A 15386-nucleotide genomic window follows, 5' to 3' on the forward strand; every position below is an offset into this window, starting at 1 on the left:
GGCACTTGGGCTTGTTCGTTGATTGCCGTTCGCAGCACCTCACGTTCTTTTTAGTTTTTGGTATCCGTCCGTCGCAATTACTGCATACTTAATCGTTTGCTCGCCGATTACCGTTCGCGGCGATTAATCGATGACGGGTTGAGAAATCGATGAACCCCCTCTTCTTGGCGTATTGCGTAATCTTTTGGACGGGGGCTCGCGTGTGACACGTCGAGCAACGCACGGGAAAGGAAGGGTCGGATACATAATTTGCGCAAGAAGTGACGGGTGCGATCATACCAGCACTAAAGCACCGGATCCCATCAGAACTCCGCAGTTAAGCGTGCTTGGGCGAGAGTAGTACTAGGATGGGTGACCTCCTGGGAAGTCCTCGTGTTGCACTCCTCGTTCTTTTTAATTTCCGGTATTCTTCCGTCGTTTATTGCCGTGCAGGCACTTGGGCTTGTTCGTTGATTGCCGTTCGCAGCACCTCACGTTCTTTTTAGTTTTTGGTATCCGTCCGTCGCAATTACTGCATACTTAATCGTTTGCTCGCCGATTACCGTTCGCGGCGATTAATCGATGACGGGTTGAGAAATCGATGAACCCCCTCTTCTTGGCGTATTGCGTAATCTTTTGGACGGGGGCTCGCGTGTGACACGTCGAGCAACGCACGGGAAAGGAAGGGTCGGATACATAATTTGCGCAAGAAGTGACGGGTGCGATCATACCAGCACTAAAGCACCGGATCCCATCAGAACTCCGCAGTTAAGCGTGCTTGGGCGAGAGTAGTACTAGGATGGGTGACCTCCTGGGAAGTCCTCGTGTTGCACTCCTCGTTCTTTTTAATTTCCGGTATTCTTCCGTCGTTTATTGCCGTGCAGGCACTTGGGCTTGTTCGTTGATTGCCGTTCGCAGCACCTCACGTTCTTTTTAGTTTTTGGTATCCGTCCGTCGCAATTACTGCATACTTAATCGTTTGCTCGCCGATTACCGTTCGCGGCGATTAATCGATGACGGGTTGAGAAATCGATGAACCCCCTCTTCTTGGCGTATTGCGTAATCTTTTGGACGGGGGCTCGCGTGTGACACGTCGAGCAACGCACGGGAAAGGAAGGGTCGGATACATAATTTGCGCAAGAAGTGACGGGTGCGATCATACCAGCACTAAAGCACCGGATCCCATCAGAACTCCGCAGTTAAGCGTGCTTGGGCGAGAGTAGTACTAGGATGGGTGACCTCCTGGGAAGTCCTCGTGTTGCACTCCTCGTTCTTTTTAATTTCCGGTATTCTTCCGTCGTTTATTGCCGTGCAGGCACTTGGGCTTGTTCGTTGATTGCCGTTCGCAGCACCTCACGTTCTTTTTAGTTTTTGGTATCCGTCCGTCGCAATTACTGCATACTTAATCGTTTGCTCGCCGATTACCGTTCGCGGCGATTAATCGATGACGGGTTGAGAAATCGATGAACCCCCTCTTCTTGGCGTATTGCGTAATCTTTTGGACGGGGGCTCGCGTGTGACACGTCGAGCAACGCACGGGAAAGGAAGGGTCGGATACATAATTTGCGCAAGAAGTGACGGGTGCGATCATACCAGCACTAAAGCACCGGATCCCATCAGAACTCCGCAGTTAAGCGTGCTTGGGCGAGAGTAGTACTAGGATGGGTGACCTCCTGGGAAGTCCTCGTGTTGCACTCCTCGTTCTTTTTAATTTCCGGTATTCTTCCGTCGTTTATTGCCGTGCAGGCACTTGGGCTTGTTCGTTGATTGCCGTTCGCAGCACCTCACGTTCTTTTTAGTTTTTGGTATCCGTCCGTCGCAATTACTGCATACTTAATCGTTTGCTCGCCGATTACCGTTCGCGGCGATTAATCGATGACGGGTTGAGAAATCGATGAACCCCCTCTTCTTGGCGTATTGCGTAATCTTTTGGACGGGGGCTCGCGTGTGACACGTCGAGCAACGCACGGGAAAGGAAGGGTCGGATACATAATTTGCGCAAGAAGTGACGGGTGCGATCATACCAGCACTAAAGCACCGGATCCCATCAGAACTCCGCAGTTAAGCGTGCTTGGGCGAGAGTAGTACTAGGATGGGTGACCTCCTGGGAAGTCCTCGTGTTGCACTCCTCGTTCTTTTTAATTTCCGGTATTCTTCCGTCGTTTATTGCCGTGCAGGCACTTGGGCTTGTTCGTTGATTGCCGTTCGCAGCACCTCACGTTCTTTTTAGTTTTTGGTATCCGTCCGTCGCAATTACTGCATACTTAATCGTTTGCTCGCCGATTACCGTTCGCGGCGATTAATCGATGACGGGTTGAGAAATCGATGAACCCCCTCTTCTTGGCGTATTGCGTAATCTTTTGGACGGGGGCTCGCGTGTGACACGTCGAGCAACGCACGGGAAAGGAAGGGTCGGATACATAATTTGCGCAAGAAGTGACGGGTGCGATCATACCAGCACTAAAGCACCGGATCCCATCAGAACTCCGCAGTTAAGCGTGCTTGGGCGAGAGTAGTACTAGGATGGGTGACCTCCTGGGAAGTCCTCGTGTTGCACTCCTCGTTCTTTTTAATTTCCGGTATTCTTCCGTCGTTTATTGCCGTGCAGGCACTTGGGCTTGTTCGTTGATTGCCGTTCGCAGCACCTCACGTTCTTTTTAGTTTTTGGTATCCGTCCGTCGCAATTACTGCATACTTAATCGTTTGCTCGCCGATTACCGTTCGCGGCGATTAATCGATGACGGGTTGAGAAATCGATGAACCCCCTCTTCTTGGCGTATTGCGTAATCTTTTGGACGGGGGCTCGCGTGTGACACGTCGAGCAACGCACGGGAAAGGAAGGGTCGGATACATAATTTGCGCAAGAAGTGACGGGTGCGATCATACCAGCACTAAAGCACCGGATCCCATCAGAACTCCGCAGTTAAGCGTGCTTGGGCGAGAGTAGTACTAGGATGGGTGACCTCCTGGGAAGTCCTCGTGTTGCACTCCTCGTTCTTTTTAATTTCCGGTATTCTTCCGTCGTTTATTGCCGTGCAGGCACTTGGGCTTGTTCGTTGATTGCCGTTCGCAGCACCTCACGTTCTTTTTAGTTTTTGGTATCCGTCCGTCGCAATTACTGCATACTTAATCGTTTGCTCGCCGATTACCGTTCGCAGGCGATTAATCGATGACGGGTTGAGAAATCGATGAACCCCCTCTTCTTGGCGTATTGCGTAATCTTTTGGACGGGGGCTCGCGTGTGACACGTCGAGCAACGCACGGGAAAGGAAGGGTCGGATACATAATTTGCGCAAGAAGTGACGGGTGCGATCATACCAGCACTAAAGCACCGGATCCCATCAGAACTCCGCAGTTAAGCGTGCTTGGGCGAGAGTAGTACTAGGATGGGTGACCTCCTGGGAAGTCCTCGTGTTGCACTCCTCGTTCTTTTTAATTTCCGGTATTCTTCCGTCGTTTATTGCCGTGCAGGCACTTGGGCTTGTTCGTTGATTGCCGTTCGCAGCACCTCACGTTCTTTTTAGTTTTTGGTATCCGTCCGTCGCAATTACTGCATACTTAATCGTTTGCTCGCCGATTACCGTTCGCGGCGATTAATCGATGACGGGTTGAGAAATCGATGAACCCCCTCTTCTTGGCGTATTGCGTAATCTTTTGGACGGGGGCTCGCGTGTGACACGTCGAGCAACGCACGGGAAAGGAAGGGTCGGATACATAATTTGCGCAAGAAGTGACGGGTGCGATCATACCAGCACTAAAGCACCGGATCCCATCAGAACTCCGCAGTTAAGCGTGCTTGGGCGAGAGTAGTACTAGGATGGGTGACCTCCTGGGAAGTCCTCGTGTTGCACTCCTCGTTCTTTTTAATTTCCGGTATTCTTCCGTCGTTTATTGCCGTGCAGGCACTTGGGCTTGTTCGTTGATTGCCGTTCGCAGCACCTCACGTTCTTTTTAGTTTTTGGTATCCGTCCGTCGCAATTACTGCATACTTAATCGTTTGCTCGCCGATTACCGTTCGCGGCGATTAATCGATGACGGGTTGAGAAATCGATGAACCCCCTCTTCTTGGCGTATTGCGTAATCTTTTGGACGGGGGCTCGCGTGTGACACGTCGAGCAACGCACGGGAAAGGAAGGGTCGGATACATAATTTGCGCAAGAAGTGACGGGTGCGATCATACCAGCACTAAAGCACCGGATCCCATCAGAACTCCGCAGTTAAGCGTGCTTGGGCGAGAGTAGTACTAGGATGGGTGACCTCCTGGGAAGTCCTCGTGTTGCACTCCTCGTTCTTTTTAATTTCCGGTATTCTTCCGTCGTTTATTGCCGTGCAGGCACTTGGGCTTGTTCGTTGATTGCCGTTCGCAGCACCTCACGTTCTTTTTAGTTTTTGGTATCCGTCCGTCGCAATTACTGCATACTTAATCGTTTGCTCGCCGATTACCGTTCGCGGCGATTAATCGATGACGGGTTGAGAAATCGATGAACCCCCTCTTCTTGGCGTATTGCGTAATCTTTTGGACGGGGGCTCGCGTGTGACACGTCGAGCAACGCACGGGAAAGGAAGGGTCGGATACATAATTTGCGCAAGAAGTGACGGGTGCGATCATACCAGCACTAAAGCACCGGATCCCATCAGAACTCCGCAGTTAAGCGTGCTTGGGCGAGAGTAGTACTAGGATGGGTGACCTCCTGGGAAGTCCTCGTGTTGCACTCCTCGTTCTTTTTAATTTCCGGTATTCTTCCGTCGTTTATTGCCGTGCAGGCACTTGGGCTTGTTCGTTGATTGCCGTTCGCAGCACCTCACGTTCTTTTTAGTTTTTGGTATCCGTCCGTCGCAATTACTGCATACTTAATCGTTTGCTCGCCGATTACCGTTCGCGGCGATTAATCGATGACGGGTTGAGAAATCGATGAACCCCCTCTTCTTGGCGTATTGCGTAATCTTTTGGACGGGGGCTCGCGTGTGACACGTCGAGCAACGCACGGGAAAGGAAGGGTCGGATACATAATTTGCGCAAGAAGTGACGGGTGCGATCATACCAGCACTAAAGCACCGGATCCCATCAGAACTCCGCAGTTAAGCGTGCTTGGGCGAGAGTAGTACTAGGATGGGTGACCTCCTGGGAAGTCCTCGTGTTGCACTCCTCGTTCTTTTTAATTTCCGGTATTCTTCCGTCGTTTATTGCCGTGCAGGCACTTGGGCTTGTTCGTTGATTGCCGTTCGCAGCACCTCACGTTCTTTTTAGTTTTTGGTATCCGTCCGTCGCAATTACTGCATACTTAATCGTTTGCTCGCCGATTACCGTTCGCGGCGATTAATCGATGACGGGTTGAGAAATCGATGAACCCCCTCTTCTTGGCGTATTGCGTAATCTTTTGGACGGGGGCTCGCGTGTGACACGTCGAGCAACGCACGGGAAAGGAAGGGTCGGATACATAATTTGCGCAAGAAGTGACGGGTGCGATCATACCAGCACTAAAGCACCGGATCCCATCAGAACTCCGCAGTTAAGCGTGCTTGGGCGAGAGTAGTACTAGGATGGGTGACCTCCTGGGAAGTCCTCGTGTTGCACTCCTCGTTCTTTTTAATTTCCGGTATTCTTCCGTCGTTTATTGCCGTGCAGGCACTTGGGCTTGTTCGTTGATTGCCGTTCGCAGCACCTCACGTTCTTTTTAGTTTTTGGTATCCGTCCGTCGCAATTACTGCATACTTAATCGTTTGCTCGCCGATTACCGTTCGCGGCGATTAATCGATGACGGGTTGAGAAATCGATGAACCCCCTCTTCTTGGCGTATTGCGTAATCTTTTGGACGGGGGCTCGCGTGTGACACGTCGAGCAACGCACGGGAAAGGAAGGGTCGGATACATAATTTGCGCAAGAAGTGACGGGTGCGATCATACCAGCACTAAAGCACCGGATCCCATCAGAACTCCGCAGTTAAGCGTGCTTGGGCGAGAGTAGTACTAGGATGGGTGACCTCCTGGGAAGTCCTCGTGTTGCACTCCTCGTTCTTTTTAATTTCCGGTATTCTTCCGTCGTTTATTGCCGTGCAGGCACTTGGGCTTGTTCGTTGATTGCCGTTCGCAGCACCTCACGTTCTTTTTAGTTTTTGGTATCCGTCCGTCGCAATTACTGCATACTTAATCGTTTGCTCGCCGATTACCGTTCGCGGCGATTAATCGATGACGGGTTGAGAAATCGATGAACCCCCTCTTCTTGGCGTATTGCGTAATCTTTTGGACGGGGGCTCGCGTGTGACACGTCGAGCAACGCACGGGAAAGGAAGGGTCGGATACATAATTTGCGCAAGAAGTGACGGGTGCGATCATACCAGCACTAAAGCACCGGATCCCATCAGAACTCCGCAGTTAAGCGTGCTTGGGCGAGAGTAGTACTAGGATGGGTGACCTCCTGGGAAGTCCTCGTGTTGCACTCCTCGTTCTTTTTAATTTCCGGTATTCTTCCGTCGTTTATTGCCGTGCAGGCACTTGGGCTTGTTCGTTGATTGCCGTTCGCAGCACCTCACGTTCTTTTTAGTTTTTGGTATCCGTCCGTCGCAATTACTGCATACTTAATCGTTTGCTCGCCGATTACCGTTCGCGGCGATTAATCGATGACGGGTTGAGAAATCGATGAACCCCCTCTTCTTGGCGTATTGCGTAATCTTTTGGACGGGGGCTCGCGTGTGACACGTCGAGCAACGCACGGGAAAGGAAGGGTCGGATACATAATTTGCGCAAGAAGTGACGGGTGCGATCATACCAGCACTAAAGCACCGGATCCCATCAGAACTCCGCAGTTAAGCGTGCTTGGGCGAGAGTAGTACTAGGATGGGTGACCTCCTGGGAAGTCCTCGTGTTGCACTCCTCGTTCTTTTTAATTTCCGGTATTCTTCCGTCGTTTATTGCCGTGCAGGCACTTGGGCTTGTTCGTTGATTGCCGTTCGCAGCACCTCACGTTCTTTTTAGTTTTTGGTATCCGTCCGTCGCAATTACTGCATACTTAATCGTTTGCTCGCCGATTACCGTTCGCGGCGATTAATCGATGACGGGTTGAGAAATCGATGAACCCCCTCTTCTTGGCGTATTGCGTAATCTTTTGGACGGGGGCTCGCGTGTGACACGTCGAGCAACGCACGAGAAAGGAAGGGTCGGATACATAATTTGCGCAAGAAGTGACGGGTGCGATCATACCAGCACTAAAGCACCGGATCCCATCAGAACTCCGCAGTTAAGCGTGCTTGGGCGAGAGTAGTACTAGGATGGGTGACCTCCTGGGAAGTCCTCGTGTTGCACTCCTCGTTCTTTTTAATTTCCGGTATTCTTCCGTCGTTTATTGCCGTGCAGGCACTTGGGCTTGTTCGTTGATTGCCGTTCGCAGCACCTCACGTTCTTTTTAGTTTTTGGTATCCGTCCGTCGCAATTACTGCATACTTAATCGTTTGCTCGCCGATTACCGTTCGCGGCGATTAATCGATGACGGGTTGAGAAATCGATGAACCCCCTCTTCTTGGCGTATTGCGTAATCTTTTGGACGGGGGCTCGCGTGTGACACGTCGAGCAACGCACGGGAAAGGAAGGGTCGGATACATAATTTGCGCAAGAAGTGACGGGTGCGATCATACCAGCACTAAAGCACCGGATCCCATCAGAACTCCGCAGTTAAGCGTGCTTGGGCGAGAGTAGTACTAGGATGGGTGACCTCCTGGGAAGTCCTCGTGTTGCACTCCTCGTTCTTTTTAATTTCCGGTATTCTTCCGTCGTTTATTGCCGTGCAGGCACTTGGGCTTGTTCGTTGATTGCCGTTCGCAGCACCTCACGTTCTTTTTAGTTTTTGGTATCCGTCCGTCGCAATTACTGCATACTTAATCGTTTGCTCGCCGATTACCGTTCGCGGCGATTAATCGATGACGGGTTGAGAAATCGATGAACCCCCTCTTCTTGGCGTATTGCGTAATCTTTTGGACGGGGGCTCGCGTGTGACACGTCGAGCAACGCACGGGAAAGGAAGGGTCGGATACATAATTTGCGCAAGAAGTGACGGGTGCGATCATACCAGCACTAAAGCACCGGATCCCATCAGAACTCCGCAGTTAAGCGTGCTTGGGCGAGAGTAGTACTAGGATGGGTGACCTCCTGGGAAGTCCTCGTGTTGCACTCCTCGTTCTTTTTAATTTCCGGTATTCTTCCGTCGTTTATTGCCGTGCAGGCACTTGGGCTTGTTCGTTGATTGCCGTTCGCAGCACCTCACGTTCTTTTTAGTTTTTGGTATCCGTCCGTCGCAATTACTGCATACTTAATCGTTTGCTCGCCGATTACCGTTCGCGGCGATTAATCGATGACGGGTTGAGAAATCGATGAACCCCCTCTTCTTGGCGTATTGCGTAATCTTTTGGACGGGGGCTCGCGTGTGACACGTCGAGCAACGCACGGGAAAGGAAGGGTCGGATACATAATTTGCGCAAGAAGTGACGGGTGCGATCATACCAGCACTAAAGCACCGGATCCCATCAGAACTCCGCAGTTAAGCGTGCTTGGGCGAGAGTAGTACTAGGATGGGTGACCTCCTGGGAAGTCCTCGTGTTGCACTCCTCGTTCTTTTTAATTTCCGGTATTCTTCCGTCGTTTATTGCCGTGCAGGCACTTGGGCTTGTTCGTTGATTGCCGTTCGCAGCACCTCACGTTCTTTTTAGTTTTTGGTATCCGTCCGTCGCAATTACTGCATACTTAATCGTTTGCTCGCCGATTACCGTTCGCGGCGATTAATCGATGACGGGTTGAGAAATCGATGAACCCCCTCTTCTTGGCGTATTGCGTAATCTTTTGGACGGGGGCTCGCGTGTGACACGTCGAGCAACGCACGGGAAAGGAAGGGTCGGATACATAATTTGCGCAAGAAGTGACGGGTGCGATCATACCAGCACTAAAGCACCGGATCCCATCAGAACTCCGCAGTTAAGCGTGCTTGGGCGAGAGTAGTACTAGGATGGGTGACCTCTTGGGAAGTCCTCGTGTTGCACTCCTCGTTCTTTTTAATTTTCGGTATTCTTCCGTCGTTTATTGCCGTGCAGGCACTTGGGCTTGTTCGTTGATTGCCGTTCGCAGCACCTCACGTTCTTTTTAGTTTTTGGTATCCGTCCGTCGCAATTACTGCATACTTAATCGTTTGCTCGTCGATTACCGTTCGCGGCGATTAATCGATGACGGGTTGAGAAATCGATGAACCCCCTCTTCTTGGCGTATTGCGTAATCTTTTGGACGGGGGCTCGCGTGTGACACGTCGAGCAACGCACGGGAAAGGAAGGGTCGGATACATAATTTGCGCAAGAAGTGACGGGTGCGATCATACCAGCACTAAAGCACCGGATCCCATCAGAACTCCGCAGTTAAGCGTGCTTGGGCGAGAGTAGTACTAGGATGGGTGACCTCCTGGGAAGTCCTCGTGTTGCACTCCTTGTTCTTTTTAATTTTCGGTATTCTTCCGTCGTTTATTGCCGTGCAGGCACTTGGGCTTGTTCGTTGATTGCCGTTCGCAGCACCTCACGTTCTTTTTAGTTTTTGGTATCCGTCCGTCGCAATTACTGCATACTTAATCGTTTGCTCGCCGATTACCGTTCGCGGCGATTAATCGATGACGGGTTGAGAAATCGATGAACCCCCTCTTCCTGGCGTATTGCGTAATCTTTTGGACGGGGGCTCGCGTGTGACACGTCGAGCAACGCACGGGAAAGGAAGGGTCGGATACATAATTTGCGCAAGAAGTGACGGGTGCGATCATACCAGCACTAAAGCACCGGATCCCATCAGAACTCCGCAGTTAAGCGTGCTTGGGCGAGAGTAGTACTAGGATGGGTGACCTCCTGGGAAGTCCTCGTGTTGCACTCCTCGTTCTTTTTAATTTTCGGTATTCTTCCGTCGTTTATTGCCGTGCAGGCACTTGGGCTTGTTCGTTGATTGCCGTTCGCAGCACCTCGCGTTCTTTTTAGTTTTTGGTATCCGTCCGTCGCAATTACTGCATACTTAATCGTTTGCTCGCCGATTACCGTTCGCGGCGATTAATCGATGACGGGTTGAGAAATCGATGAACCCCCTCTTCCTGGCGTATTGCGTAATCTTTTGGACGGGGGCTCGCGTGTGACACCTCGAGCAACGCACGGGAAAGGAAGGGTCGGATACATAATTTGCGCAAGAAGTGACGGGTGCGATCATACCAGCACTAAAGCACCGGATCCCATCAGAACTCCGCAGTTAAGCGTGCTTGGGCGAGAGTAGTACTAGGATGGGTGACCTCCTGGGAAGTCCTCGTGTTGCACTCCTCGTTCTTTTTAATTTTCGGTATTCTTCCGTCGTTTATTGCCGTGCAGGCACTTGGGCTTGTTCGTTGATTGCCGTTCGCAGCACCTCGCGTTCTTTTTAGTTTTTGGTATCCGTCCGTCGCAATTACTGCATACTTAATCGTTTGCTCGCCGATTACCGTTCGCGGCGATTAATCGATGACGGGTTGAGAAATCGATGAACCCCCTCTTCCTGGCGTATTGCGTAATCTTTTGGACGGGGGCTCGCGTGTGACACCTCGAGCAACGCACGGGAAAGGAAGGGTCGGATACATAATTTGCGCAAGAAGTGACGGGTGCGATCATACCAGCACTAAAGCACCGGATCCCATCAGAACTCCGCAGTTAAGCGTGCTTGGGCGAGAGTAGTACTAGGATGGGTGACCTCCTGGGAAGTCCTCGTGTTGCACTCCTTGTTCTTTTTAATTTTCGGTATTCTTCCGTCGTTTATTGCCGTGCAGGCACTTGGGCTTGTTCGTTGATTGCCGTTCGCAGCACCTCACGTTCTTTTTAGTTTTTGGTATCCGTCCGTCGCAATTACTGCATACTTAATCGTTTGCTCGCCGATTACCGTTCGCGGCGATTAATCGATGACGGGTTGAGAAATCGATGAACCCCCTCTTCCTGGCGTATTGCGTAATCTTTTGGACGGGGGCTCGCGTGTGACACGTCGAGCAACGCACGGGAAAGGAAGGGTCGGATACATAATTTGCGCAAGAAGTGACGGGTGCGATCATACCAGCACTAAAGCACCGGATCCCATCAGAACTCCGCAGTTAAGCGTGCTTGGGCGAGAGTAGTACTAGGATGGGTGACCTCCTGGGAAGTCCTCGTGTTGCACTCCTCGTTCTTTTTAATTTTCGGTATTCTTCCGTCGTTTATTGCCGTGCAGGCACTTGGGCTTGTTCGTTGATTGCCGTTCGCAGCACCTCGCGTTCTTTTTAGTTTTTGGTATCCGTCCGTCGCAATTACTGCATACTTAATCGTTTGCTCGCCGATTACCGTTCGCGGCGATTAATCGATGACGGGTTGAGAAATCGATGAACCCCCTCTTCCTGGCGTATTGCGTAATCTTTTGGACGGGGGCTCGCGTGTGACACCTCGAGCAACGCACGGGAAAGGAAGGGTCGGATACATAATTTGCGCAAGAAGTGACGGGTGCGATCATACCAGCACTAAAGCACCGGATCCCATCAGAACTCCGCAGTTAAGCGTGCTTGGGCGAGAGTAGTACTAGGATGGGTGACCTCCTGGGAAGTCCTCGTGTTGCACTCCTCGTTCTTTTTAATTTTCGGTATTCTTCCGTCGTTTATTGCCGTGCAGGCACTTGGGCTTGTTCGTTGATTGCCGTTCGCAGCACCTCGCGTTCTTTTTAGTTTTTGGTATCCGTCCGTCGCAATTACTGCATACTTAATCGTTTGCTCGCCGATTACCGTTCGCGGCGATTAATCGATGACGGGTTGAGAAATCGATGAACCCCCTCTTCCTGGCGTATTGCGTAATCTTTTGGACGGGGGCTCGCGTGTGACACCTCGAGCAACGCACGGGAAAGGAAGGGTCGGATACATAATTTGCGCAAGAAGTGACGGGTGCGATCATACCAGCACTAAAGCACCGGATCCCATCAGAACTCCGCAGTTAAGCGTGCTTGGGCGAGAGTAGTACTAGGATGGGTGACCTCCTGGGAAGTCCTCGTGTTGCACTCCTCGTTCTTTTTAATTTTCGGTATTCTTCCGTCGTTTATTGCCGTGCAGGCACTTGGGCTTGTTCGTTGATTGCCGTTCGCAGCACCTCACGTTCTTTTTAGTTTTTGGTATCCGTCCGTCGCAATTACTGCATACTTAATCGTTTGCTCGCCGATTACCGTTCGCGGCGATTAATCGATGACGGGTTGAGAAATCGATGAACCCCCTCTTCTTGGCGTATTGCGTAATCCTTTGGACGGGGGCTCGCGTGTGACACGTCGAGCAACGCACGGGAAAGGAAGGGTCGGATACATAATTTGCGCAAGAAGTGACGGGTGCGATCATACCAGCACTAAAGCACCGGATCCCATCAGAACTCCGCAGTTAAGCGTGCTTGGGCGAGAGTAGTACTAGGATGGGTGACCTCCTGGGAAGTCCTCGTGTTGCACTCCTCGTTCTTTTTAATTTTCGGTATTCTTCCGTCGTTTATTGCCGTGCAGGCACTTGGGCTTGTTCGTTGATTGCCGTTCGCAGCACCTCACGTTCTTTTTAGTTTTTGGTATCCGTCCGTCGCAATTACTGCATACTTAATCGTTTGCTCGCCGATTACCGTTCGCGGCGATTAATCGATGACGGGTTGAGAAATCGATGAACCCCCTCTTCTTGGCGTATTGCGTAATCCTTTGGACGGGGGCTCGCGTGTGACACGTCGAGCAACGCACGGGAAAGGAAGGGTCGGATACATAATTTGCGCAAGAAGTGACGGGTGCGATCATACCAGCACTAAAGCACCGGATCCCATCAGAACTCCGCAGTTAAGCGTGCTTGGGCGAGAGTAGTACTAGGATGGGTGACCTCCTGGGAAGTCCTCGTGTTGCACTCCTCGTTCTTTTTAATTTTCGGTATTCTTCCGTCGTTTATTGCCGTGCAGGCACTTGGGCTTGTTCGTTGATTGCCGTTCGCAGCACCTCACGTTCTTTTTAGTTTTTGGTATCCGTCCGTCGCAATTACTGCATACTTAATCGTTTGCTCGCCGATTACCGTTCGCGGCGATTAATCGATGACGGGTTGAGAAATCGATGAACCCCCTCTTCTTGGCGTATTGCGTAATCCTTTGGACGGGGGCTCGCGTGTGACACGTCGAGCAACGCACGGGAAAGGAAGGGTCGGATACATAATTTGCGCAAGAAGTGACGGGTGCGATCATACCAGCACTAAAGCACCGGATCCCATCAGAACTCCGCAGTTAAGCGTGCTTGGGCGAGAGTAGTACCAGGATGGGTGACCTCCTGGGAAGTCCTCGTGTTGCACTCCTCGTTCTTTTTAATTTTCGGTATTCTTCCGTCGTTTATTGCCGTGCAGGCACTTGGGCTTGTTCGTTGATTGCCGTTCGCAGCACCTCACGTTCTTTTTAGTTTTTGGTATCCGTCCGTCGCAATTACTGCATACTTAATCGTTTGCTCGCCGATTACCGTTCGCGGCGATTAATCGATGACGGGTTGAGAAATCGATGAACCCCCTCTTCTTGGCGTATTGCGTAATCCTTTGGACGGGGGCTCGCGTGTGACACGTCGAGCAACGCACGGGAAAGGAAGGGTCGGATACATAATTTGCGCAAGAAGTGACGGGTGCGATCATACCAGCACTAAAGCACCGGATCCCATCAGAACTCCGCAGTTAAGCGTGCTTGGGCGAGAGTAGTACCAGGATGGGTGACCTCCTGGGAAGTCCTCGTGTTGCACTCCTCGTTCTTTTTAATTTTCGGTATTCTTCCGTCGTTTATTGCCGTGCAGGCACTTGGGCTTGTTCGTTGATTGCCGTTCGCAGCACCTCACGTTCTTTTTAGTTTTTGGTATCCGTCCGTCGCAATTACTGCATACTTAATCGTTTGCTCGCCGATTACCGTTCGCGGCGATTAATCGATGACGGGTTGAGAAATCGATGAACCCCCTCTTCTTGGCGTATTGCGTAATCCTTTGGACGGGGGCTCGCGTGTGACACGTCGAGCAACGCACGGGAAAGGAAGGGTCGGATACATAATTTGCGCAAGAAGTGACGGGTGCGATCATACCAGCACTAAAGCACCGGATCCCATCAGAACTCCGCAGTTAAGCGTGCTTGGGCGAGAGTAGTACCAGGATGGGTGACCTCCTGGGAAGTCCTCGTGTTGCACTCCTCGTTCTTTTTAATTTTCGATATTCTTCCGTCGTTTATTGCCGTGCAGGCACTTGGGCTTGTTCGTTGATTGCCGTTCGCAGCACCTCACGTTCTTTTTAGTTTTTGGTATCCGTCCGTCGCAATTACTGCATACTTAATCGTTTGCTCGCCGATTACCGTTCGCGGCGATTAATCGATGACGGGTTGAGAAATCGATGAACCCCCTCTTCTTGGCGTATTGCGTAATCCTTTGGACGGGGGCTCGCGTGTGACACGTCGAGCAACGCACGGGAAAGGAAGGGTCGGATACATAATTTGCGCAAGAAGTGACGGGTGCGATCATACCAGCACTAAAGCACCGGATCCCATCAGAACTCCGCAGTTAAGCGTGCTTGGGCGAGAGTAGTACTAGGATGGGTGACCTCCTGGGAAGTCCTCGTGTTGCACTCCTCGTTCTTTTTAATTTTCGGTATTCTTCCGTCGTTTATTGCCGTGCAGGCACTTGGGCTTGTTCGTTGATTGCCGTTCGCAGCACCTCACGTTCTTTTTAGTTTTTGGTATCCGTCCGTCGCAATTACTGCATACTTAATCGTTTGCTCGCCGATTACCGTTCGCGGCGATTAATCGATGACGGGTTGAGAAATCGATGAACCCCCTCTTCTTGGCGTATTGCGTAATCTTTTGGACGGGGGCTCGCGTGTGACACGTCGAGCAACGCACGGGAAAGGAAGGGTCGGATACATAATTTGCGCAAGAAGTGACGGGTGCGATCATACCAGCACTAAAGCACCGGATCCCATCAGAACTCCGCAGTTAAGCGTGCTTGGGCGAGAGTAGTACTAGGATGGGTGACCTCCTGGGAAGTCCTCGTGTTGCACTCCTCGTTCTTTTTAATTTTCGGTATTCTTCCGTCGTTTATTGCCGTGCAGGCACTTGGGCTTGTTCGTTGATTGCCGTTCGCAGCACCTCACGTTCTTTTTAGTTTTTGGTATCCGTCCGTCGCAATTACTGCATACTTAATCGTTTGCTCGCCGATTACCGTTCGCGGCGATTAATCGATGACGGGTTGAGAAATCGATGAACCCCCTCTTCTTGGCGTATTGCGTAATCTTTTGGACGGGGGCTCGCGTGTGACACGTCGAGCAACGCACGGGAAAGGAAGGGTCGGATACATAATTTGCGCAAGAAGTGACGGGTGCGATCATACCAGCACTAAAGCACCGGATCC

The 15386-nt window shown here is 51.3% G+C and overlaps 35 non-coding genes across 35 annotated transcripts; all 35 read left to right on the plus strand.

The window, feature by feature from the left end:
- Positions 1–265: 265 nt before the first annotated feature.
- Positions 266–384, plus strand: LOC149504181 (5S ribosomal RNA). The gene has a single exon (XR_016339112.1). It is a non-coding gene; the product is annotated as a 5S ribosomal RNA (ribosomal RNA).
- A 312-nt stretch (positions 385–696) lies between these two features.
- Positions 697–815, plus strand: LOC149504182 (5S ribosomal RNA). Its single transcript, XR_016339113.1, has one exon. It is a non-coding gene; the product is annotated as a 5S ribosomal RNA (ribosomal RNA).
- A 312-nt stretch (positions 816–1127) lies between these two features.
- On the plus strand, positions 1128–1246 carry LOC149504183 (5S ribosomal RNA). The gene has a single exon (XR_016339114.1). It is a non-coding gene; the product is annotated as a 5S ribosomal RNA (ribosomal RNA).
- A 312-nt stretch (positions 1247–1558) lies between these two features.
- On the plus strand, positions 1559–1677 carry LOC149504184 (5S ribosomal RNA). Its single transcript, XR_016339116.1, has one exon. It is a non-coding gene; the product is annotated as a 5S ribosomal RNA (ribosomal RNA).
- A 312-nt stretch (positions 1678–1989) lies between these two features.
- Positions 1990–2108, plus strand: LOC149504185 (5S ribosomal RNA). Its single transcript, XR_016339117.1, has one exon. It is a non-coding gene; the product is annotated as a 5S ribosomal RNA (ribosomal RNA).
- Positions 2109–2420: 312 nt separating this feature from the next.
- LOC149504186 (5S ribosomal RNA) lies at positions 2421–2539 on the plus strand. The gene has a single exon (XR_016339118.1). It is a non-coding gene; the product is annotated as a 5S ribosomal RNA (ribosomal RNA).
- A 312-nt stretch (positions 2540–2851) lies between these two features.
- On the plus strand, positions 2852–2970 carry LOC149504187 (5S ribosomal RNA). Its single transcript, XR_016339119.1, has one exon. It is a non-coding gene; the product is annotated as a 5S ribosomal RNA (ribosomal RNA).
- Positions 2971–3283: 313 nt separating this feature from the next.
- On the plus strand, positions 3284–3402 carry LOC149504188 (5S ribosomal RNA). The gene has a single exon (XR_016339120.1). It is a non-coding gene; the product is annotated as a 5S ribosomal RNA (ribosomal RNA).
- Positions 3403–3714: 312 nt separating this feature from the next.
- LOC149504189 (5S ribosomal RNA) lies at positions 3715–3833 on the plus strand. The gene has a single exon (XR_016339121.1). It is a non-coding gene; the product is annotated as a 5S ribosomal RNA (ribosomal RNA).
- Positions 3834–4145: 312 nt separating this feature from the next.
- On the plus strand, positions 4146–4264 carry LOC149504190 (5S ribosomal RNA). Its single transcript, XR_016339122.1, has one exon. It is a non-coding gene; the product is annotated as a 5S ribosomal RNA (ribosomal RNA).
- A 312-nt stretch (positions 4265–4576) lies between these two features.
- Positions 4577–4695, plus strand: LOC149504191 (5S ribosomal RNA). The gene has a single exon (XR_016339123.1). It is a non-coding gene; the product is annotated as a 5S ribosomal RNA (ribosomal RNA).
- Positions 4696–5007: 312 nt separating this feature from the next.
- LOC149504192 (5S ribosomal RNA) lies at positions 5008–5126 on the plus strand. The gene has a single exon (XR_016339124.1). It is a non-coding gene; the product is annotated as a 5S ribosomal RNA (ribosomal RNA).
- Positions 5127–5438: 312 nt separating this feature from the next.
- Positions 5439–5557, plus strand: LOC149504193 (5S ribosomal RNA). The gene has a single exon (XR_016339125.1). It is a non-coding gene; the product is annotated as a 5S ribosomal RNA (ribosomal RNA).
- A 312-nt stretch (positions 5558–5869) lies between these two features.
- LOC149504194 (5S ribosomal RNA) lies at positions 5870–5988 on the plus strand. The gene has a single exon (XR_016339127.1). It is a non-coding gene; the product is annotated as a 5S ribosomal RNA (ribosomal RNA).
- A 312-nt stretch (positions 5989–6300) lies between these two features.
- LOC149504195 (5S ribosomal RNA) lies at positions 6301–6419 on the plus strand. The gene has a single exon (XR_016339128.1). It is a non-coding gene; the product is annotated as a 5S ribosomal RNA (ribosomal RNA).
- A 312-nt stretch (positions 6420–6731) lies between these two features.
- LOC149504196 (5S ribosomal RNA) lies at positions 6732–6850 on the plus strand. Its single transcript, XR_016339129.1, has one exon. It is a non-coding gene; the product is annotated as a 5S ribosomal RNA (ribosomal RNA).
- Positions 6851–7162: 312 nt separating this feature from the next.
- On the plus strand, positions 7163–7281 carry LOC149504197 (5S ribosomal RNA). Its single transcript, XR_016339130.1, has one exon. It is a non-coding gene; the product is annotated as a 5S ribosomal RNA (ribosomal RNA).
- A 312-nt stretch (positions 7282–7593) lies between these two features.
- Positions 7594–7712, plus strand: LOC149504198 (5S ribosomal RNA). The gene has a single exon (XR_016339131.1). It is a non-coding gene; the product is annotated as a 5S ribosomal RNA (ribosomal RNA).
- A 312-nt stretch (positions 7713–8024) lies between these two features.
- On the plus strand, positions 8025–8143 carry LOC149504199 (5S ribosomal RNA). Its single transcript, XR_016339132.1, has one exon. It is a non-coding gene; the product is annotated as a 5S ribosomal RNA (ribosomal RNA).
- Positions 8144–8455: 312 nt separating this feature from the next.
- On the plus strand, positions 8456–8574 carry LOC149504200 (5S ribosomal RNA). The gene has a single exon (XR_016339133.1). It is a non-coding gene; the product is annotated as a 5S ribosomal RNA (ribosomal RNA).
- A 312-nt stretch (positions 8575–8886) lies between these two features.
- LOC149504201 (5S ribosomal RNA) lies at positions 8887–9005 on the plus strand. Its single transcript, XR_016339146.1, has one exon. It is a non-coding gene; the product is annotated as a 5S ribosomal RNA (ribosomal RNA).
- A 312-nt stretch (positions 9006–9317) lies between these two features.
- On the plus strand, positions 9318–9436 carry LOC149504202 (5S ribosomal RNA). Its single transcript, XR_016339134.1, has one exon. It is a non-coding gene; the product is annotated as a 5S ribosomal RNA (ribosomal RNA).
- Positions 9437–9748: 312 nt separating this feature from the next.
- Positions 9749–9867, plus strand: LOC149504203 (5S ribosomal RNA). The gene has a single exon (XR_016339135.1). It is a non-coding gene; the product is annotated as a 5S ribosomal RNA (ribosomal RNA).
- A 312-nt stretch (positions 9868–10179) lies between these two features.
- On the plus strand, positions 10180–10298 carry LOC149504204 (5S ribosomal RNA). The gene has a single exon (XR_016339136.1). It is a non-coding gene; the product is annotated as a 5S ribosomal RNA (ribosomal RNA).
- A 312-nt stretch (positions 10299–10610) lies between these two features.
- LOC149504205 (5S ribosomal RNA) lies at positions 10611–10729 on the plus strand. Its single transcript, XR_016339138.1, has one exon. It is a non-coding gene; the product is annotated as a 5S ribosomal RNA (ribosomal RNA).
- A 312-nt stretch (positions 10730–11041) lies between these two features.
- LOC149504206 (5S ribosomal RNA) lies at positions 11042–11160 on the plus strand. The gene has a single exon (XR_016339139.1). It is a non-coding gene; the product is annotated as a 5S ribosomal RNA (ribosomal RNA).
- Positions 11161–11472: 312 nt separating this feature from the next.
- On the plus strand, positions 11473–11591 carry LOC149504207 (5S ribosomal RNA). The gene has a single exon (XR_016339140.1). It is a non-coding gene; the product is annotated as a 5S ribosomal RNA (ribosomal RNA).
- A 312-nt stretch (positions 11592–11903) lies between these two features.
- Positions 11904–12022, plus strand: LOC149504208 (5S ribosomal RNA). Its single transcript, XR_016339141.1, has one exon. It is a non-coding gene; the product is annotated as a 5S ribosomal RNA (ribosomal RNA).
- Positions 12023–12334: 312 nt separating this feature from the next.
- LOC149504209 (5S ribosomal RNA) lies at positions 12335–12453 on the plus strand. The gene has a single exon (XR_016339142.1). It is a non-coding gene; the product is annotated as a 5S ribosomal RNA (ribosomal RNA).
- Positions 12454–12765: 312 nt separating this feature from the next.
- Positions 12766–12884, plus strand: LOC149504210 (5S ribosomal RNA). The gene has a single exon (XR_016339143.1). It is a non-coding gene; the product is annotated as a 5S ribosomal RNA (ribosomal RNA).
- A 312-nt stretch (positions 12885–13196) lies between these two features.
- LOC149504211 (5S ribosomal RNA) lies at positions 13197–13315 on the plus strand. The gene has a single exon (XR_016339147.1). It is a non-coding gene; the product is annotated as a 5S ribosomal RNA (ribosomal RNA).
- Positions 13316–13627: 312 nt separating this feature from the next.
- On the plus strand, positions 13628–13746 carry LOC149504212 (5S ribosomal RNA). Its single transcript, XR_016339149.1, has one exon. It is a non-coding gene; the product is annotated as a 5S ribosomal RNA (ribosomal RNA).
- A 312-nt stretch (positions 13747–14058) lies between these two features.
- Positions 14059–14177, plus strand: LOC149504213 (5S ribosomal RNA). Its single transcript, XR_016339150.1, has one exon. It is a non-coding gene; the product is annotated as a 5S ribosomal RNA (ribosomal RNA).
- Positions 14178–14489: 312 nt separating this feature from the next.
- LOC149504214 (5S ribosomal RNA) lies at positions 14490–14608 on the plus strand. Its single transcript, XR_016339144.1, has one exon. It is a non-coding gene; the product is annotated as a 5S ribosomal RNA (ribosomal RNA).
- Positions 14609–14920: 312 nt separating this feature from the next.
- LOC149504215 (5S ribosomal RNA) lies at positions 14921–15039 on the plus strand. The gene has a single exon (XR_016339145.1). It is a non-coding gene; the product is annotated as a 5S ribosomal RNA (ribosomal RNA).
- Positions 15040–15386: the final 347 nt, after the last annotated feature.

This window comes from Durio zibethinus, unplaced genomic scaffold (genome assembly GCF_047325235.1).
Source record: "Durio zibethinus cultivar Kanyao isolate XHJ-2024 unplaced genomic scaffold, ASM4732523v1 HiC_scaffold_3, whole genome shotgun sequence".
Classification (NCBI taxonomy): Eukaryota; Viridiplantae; Streptophyta; class Magnoliopsida; order Malvales; family Malvaceae; genus Durio; species Durio zibethinus.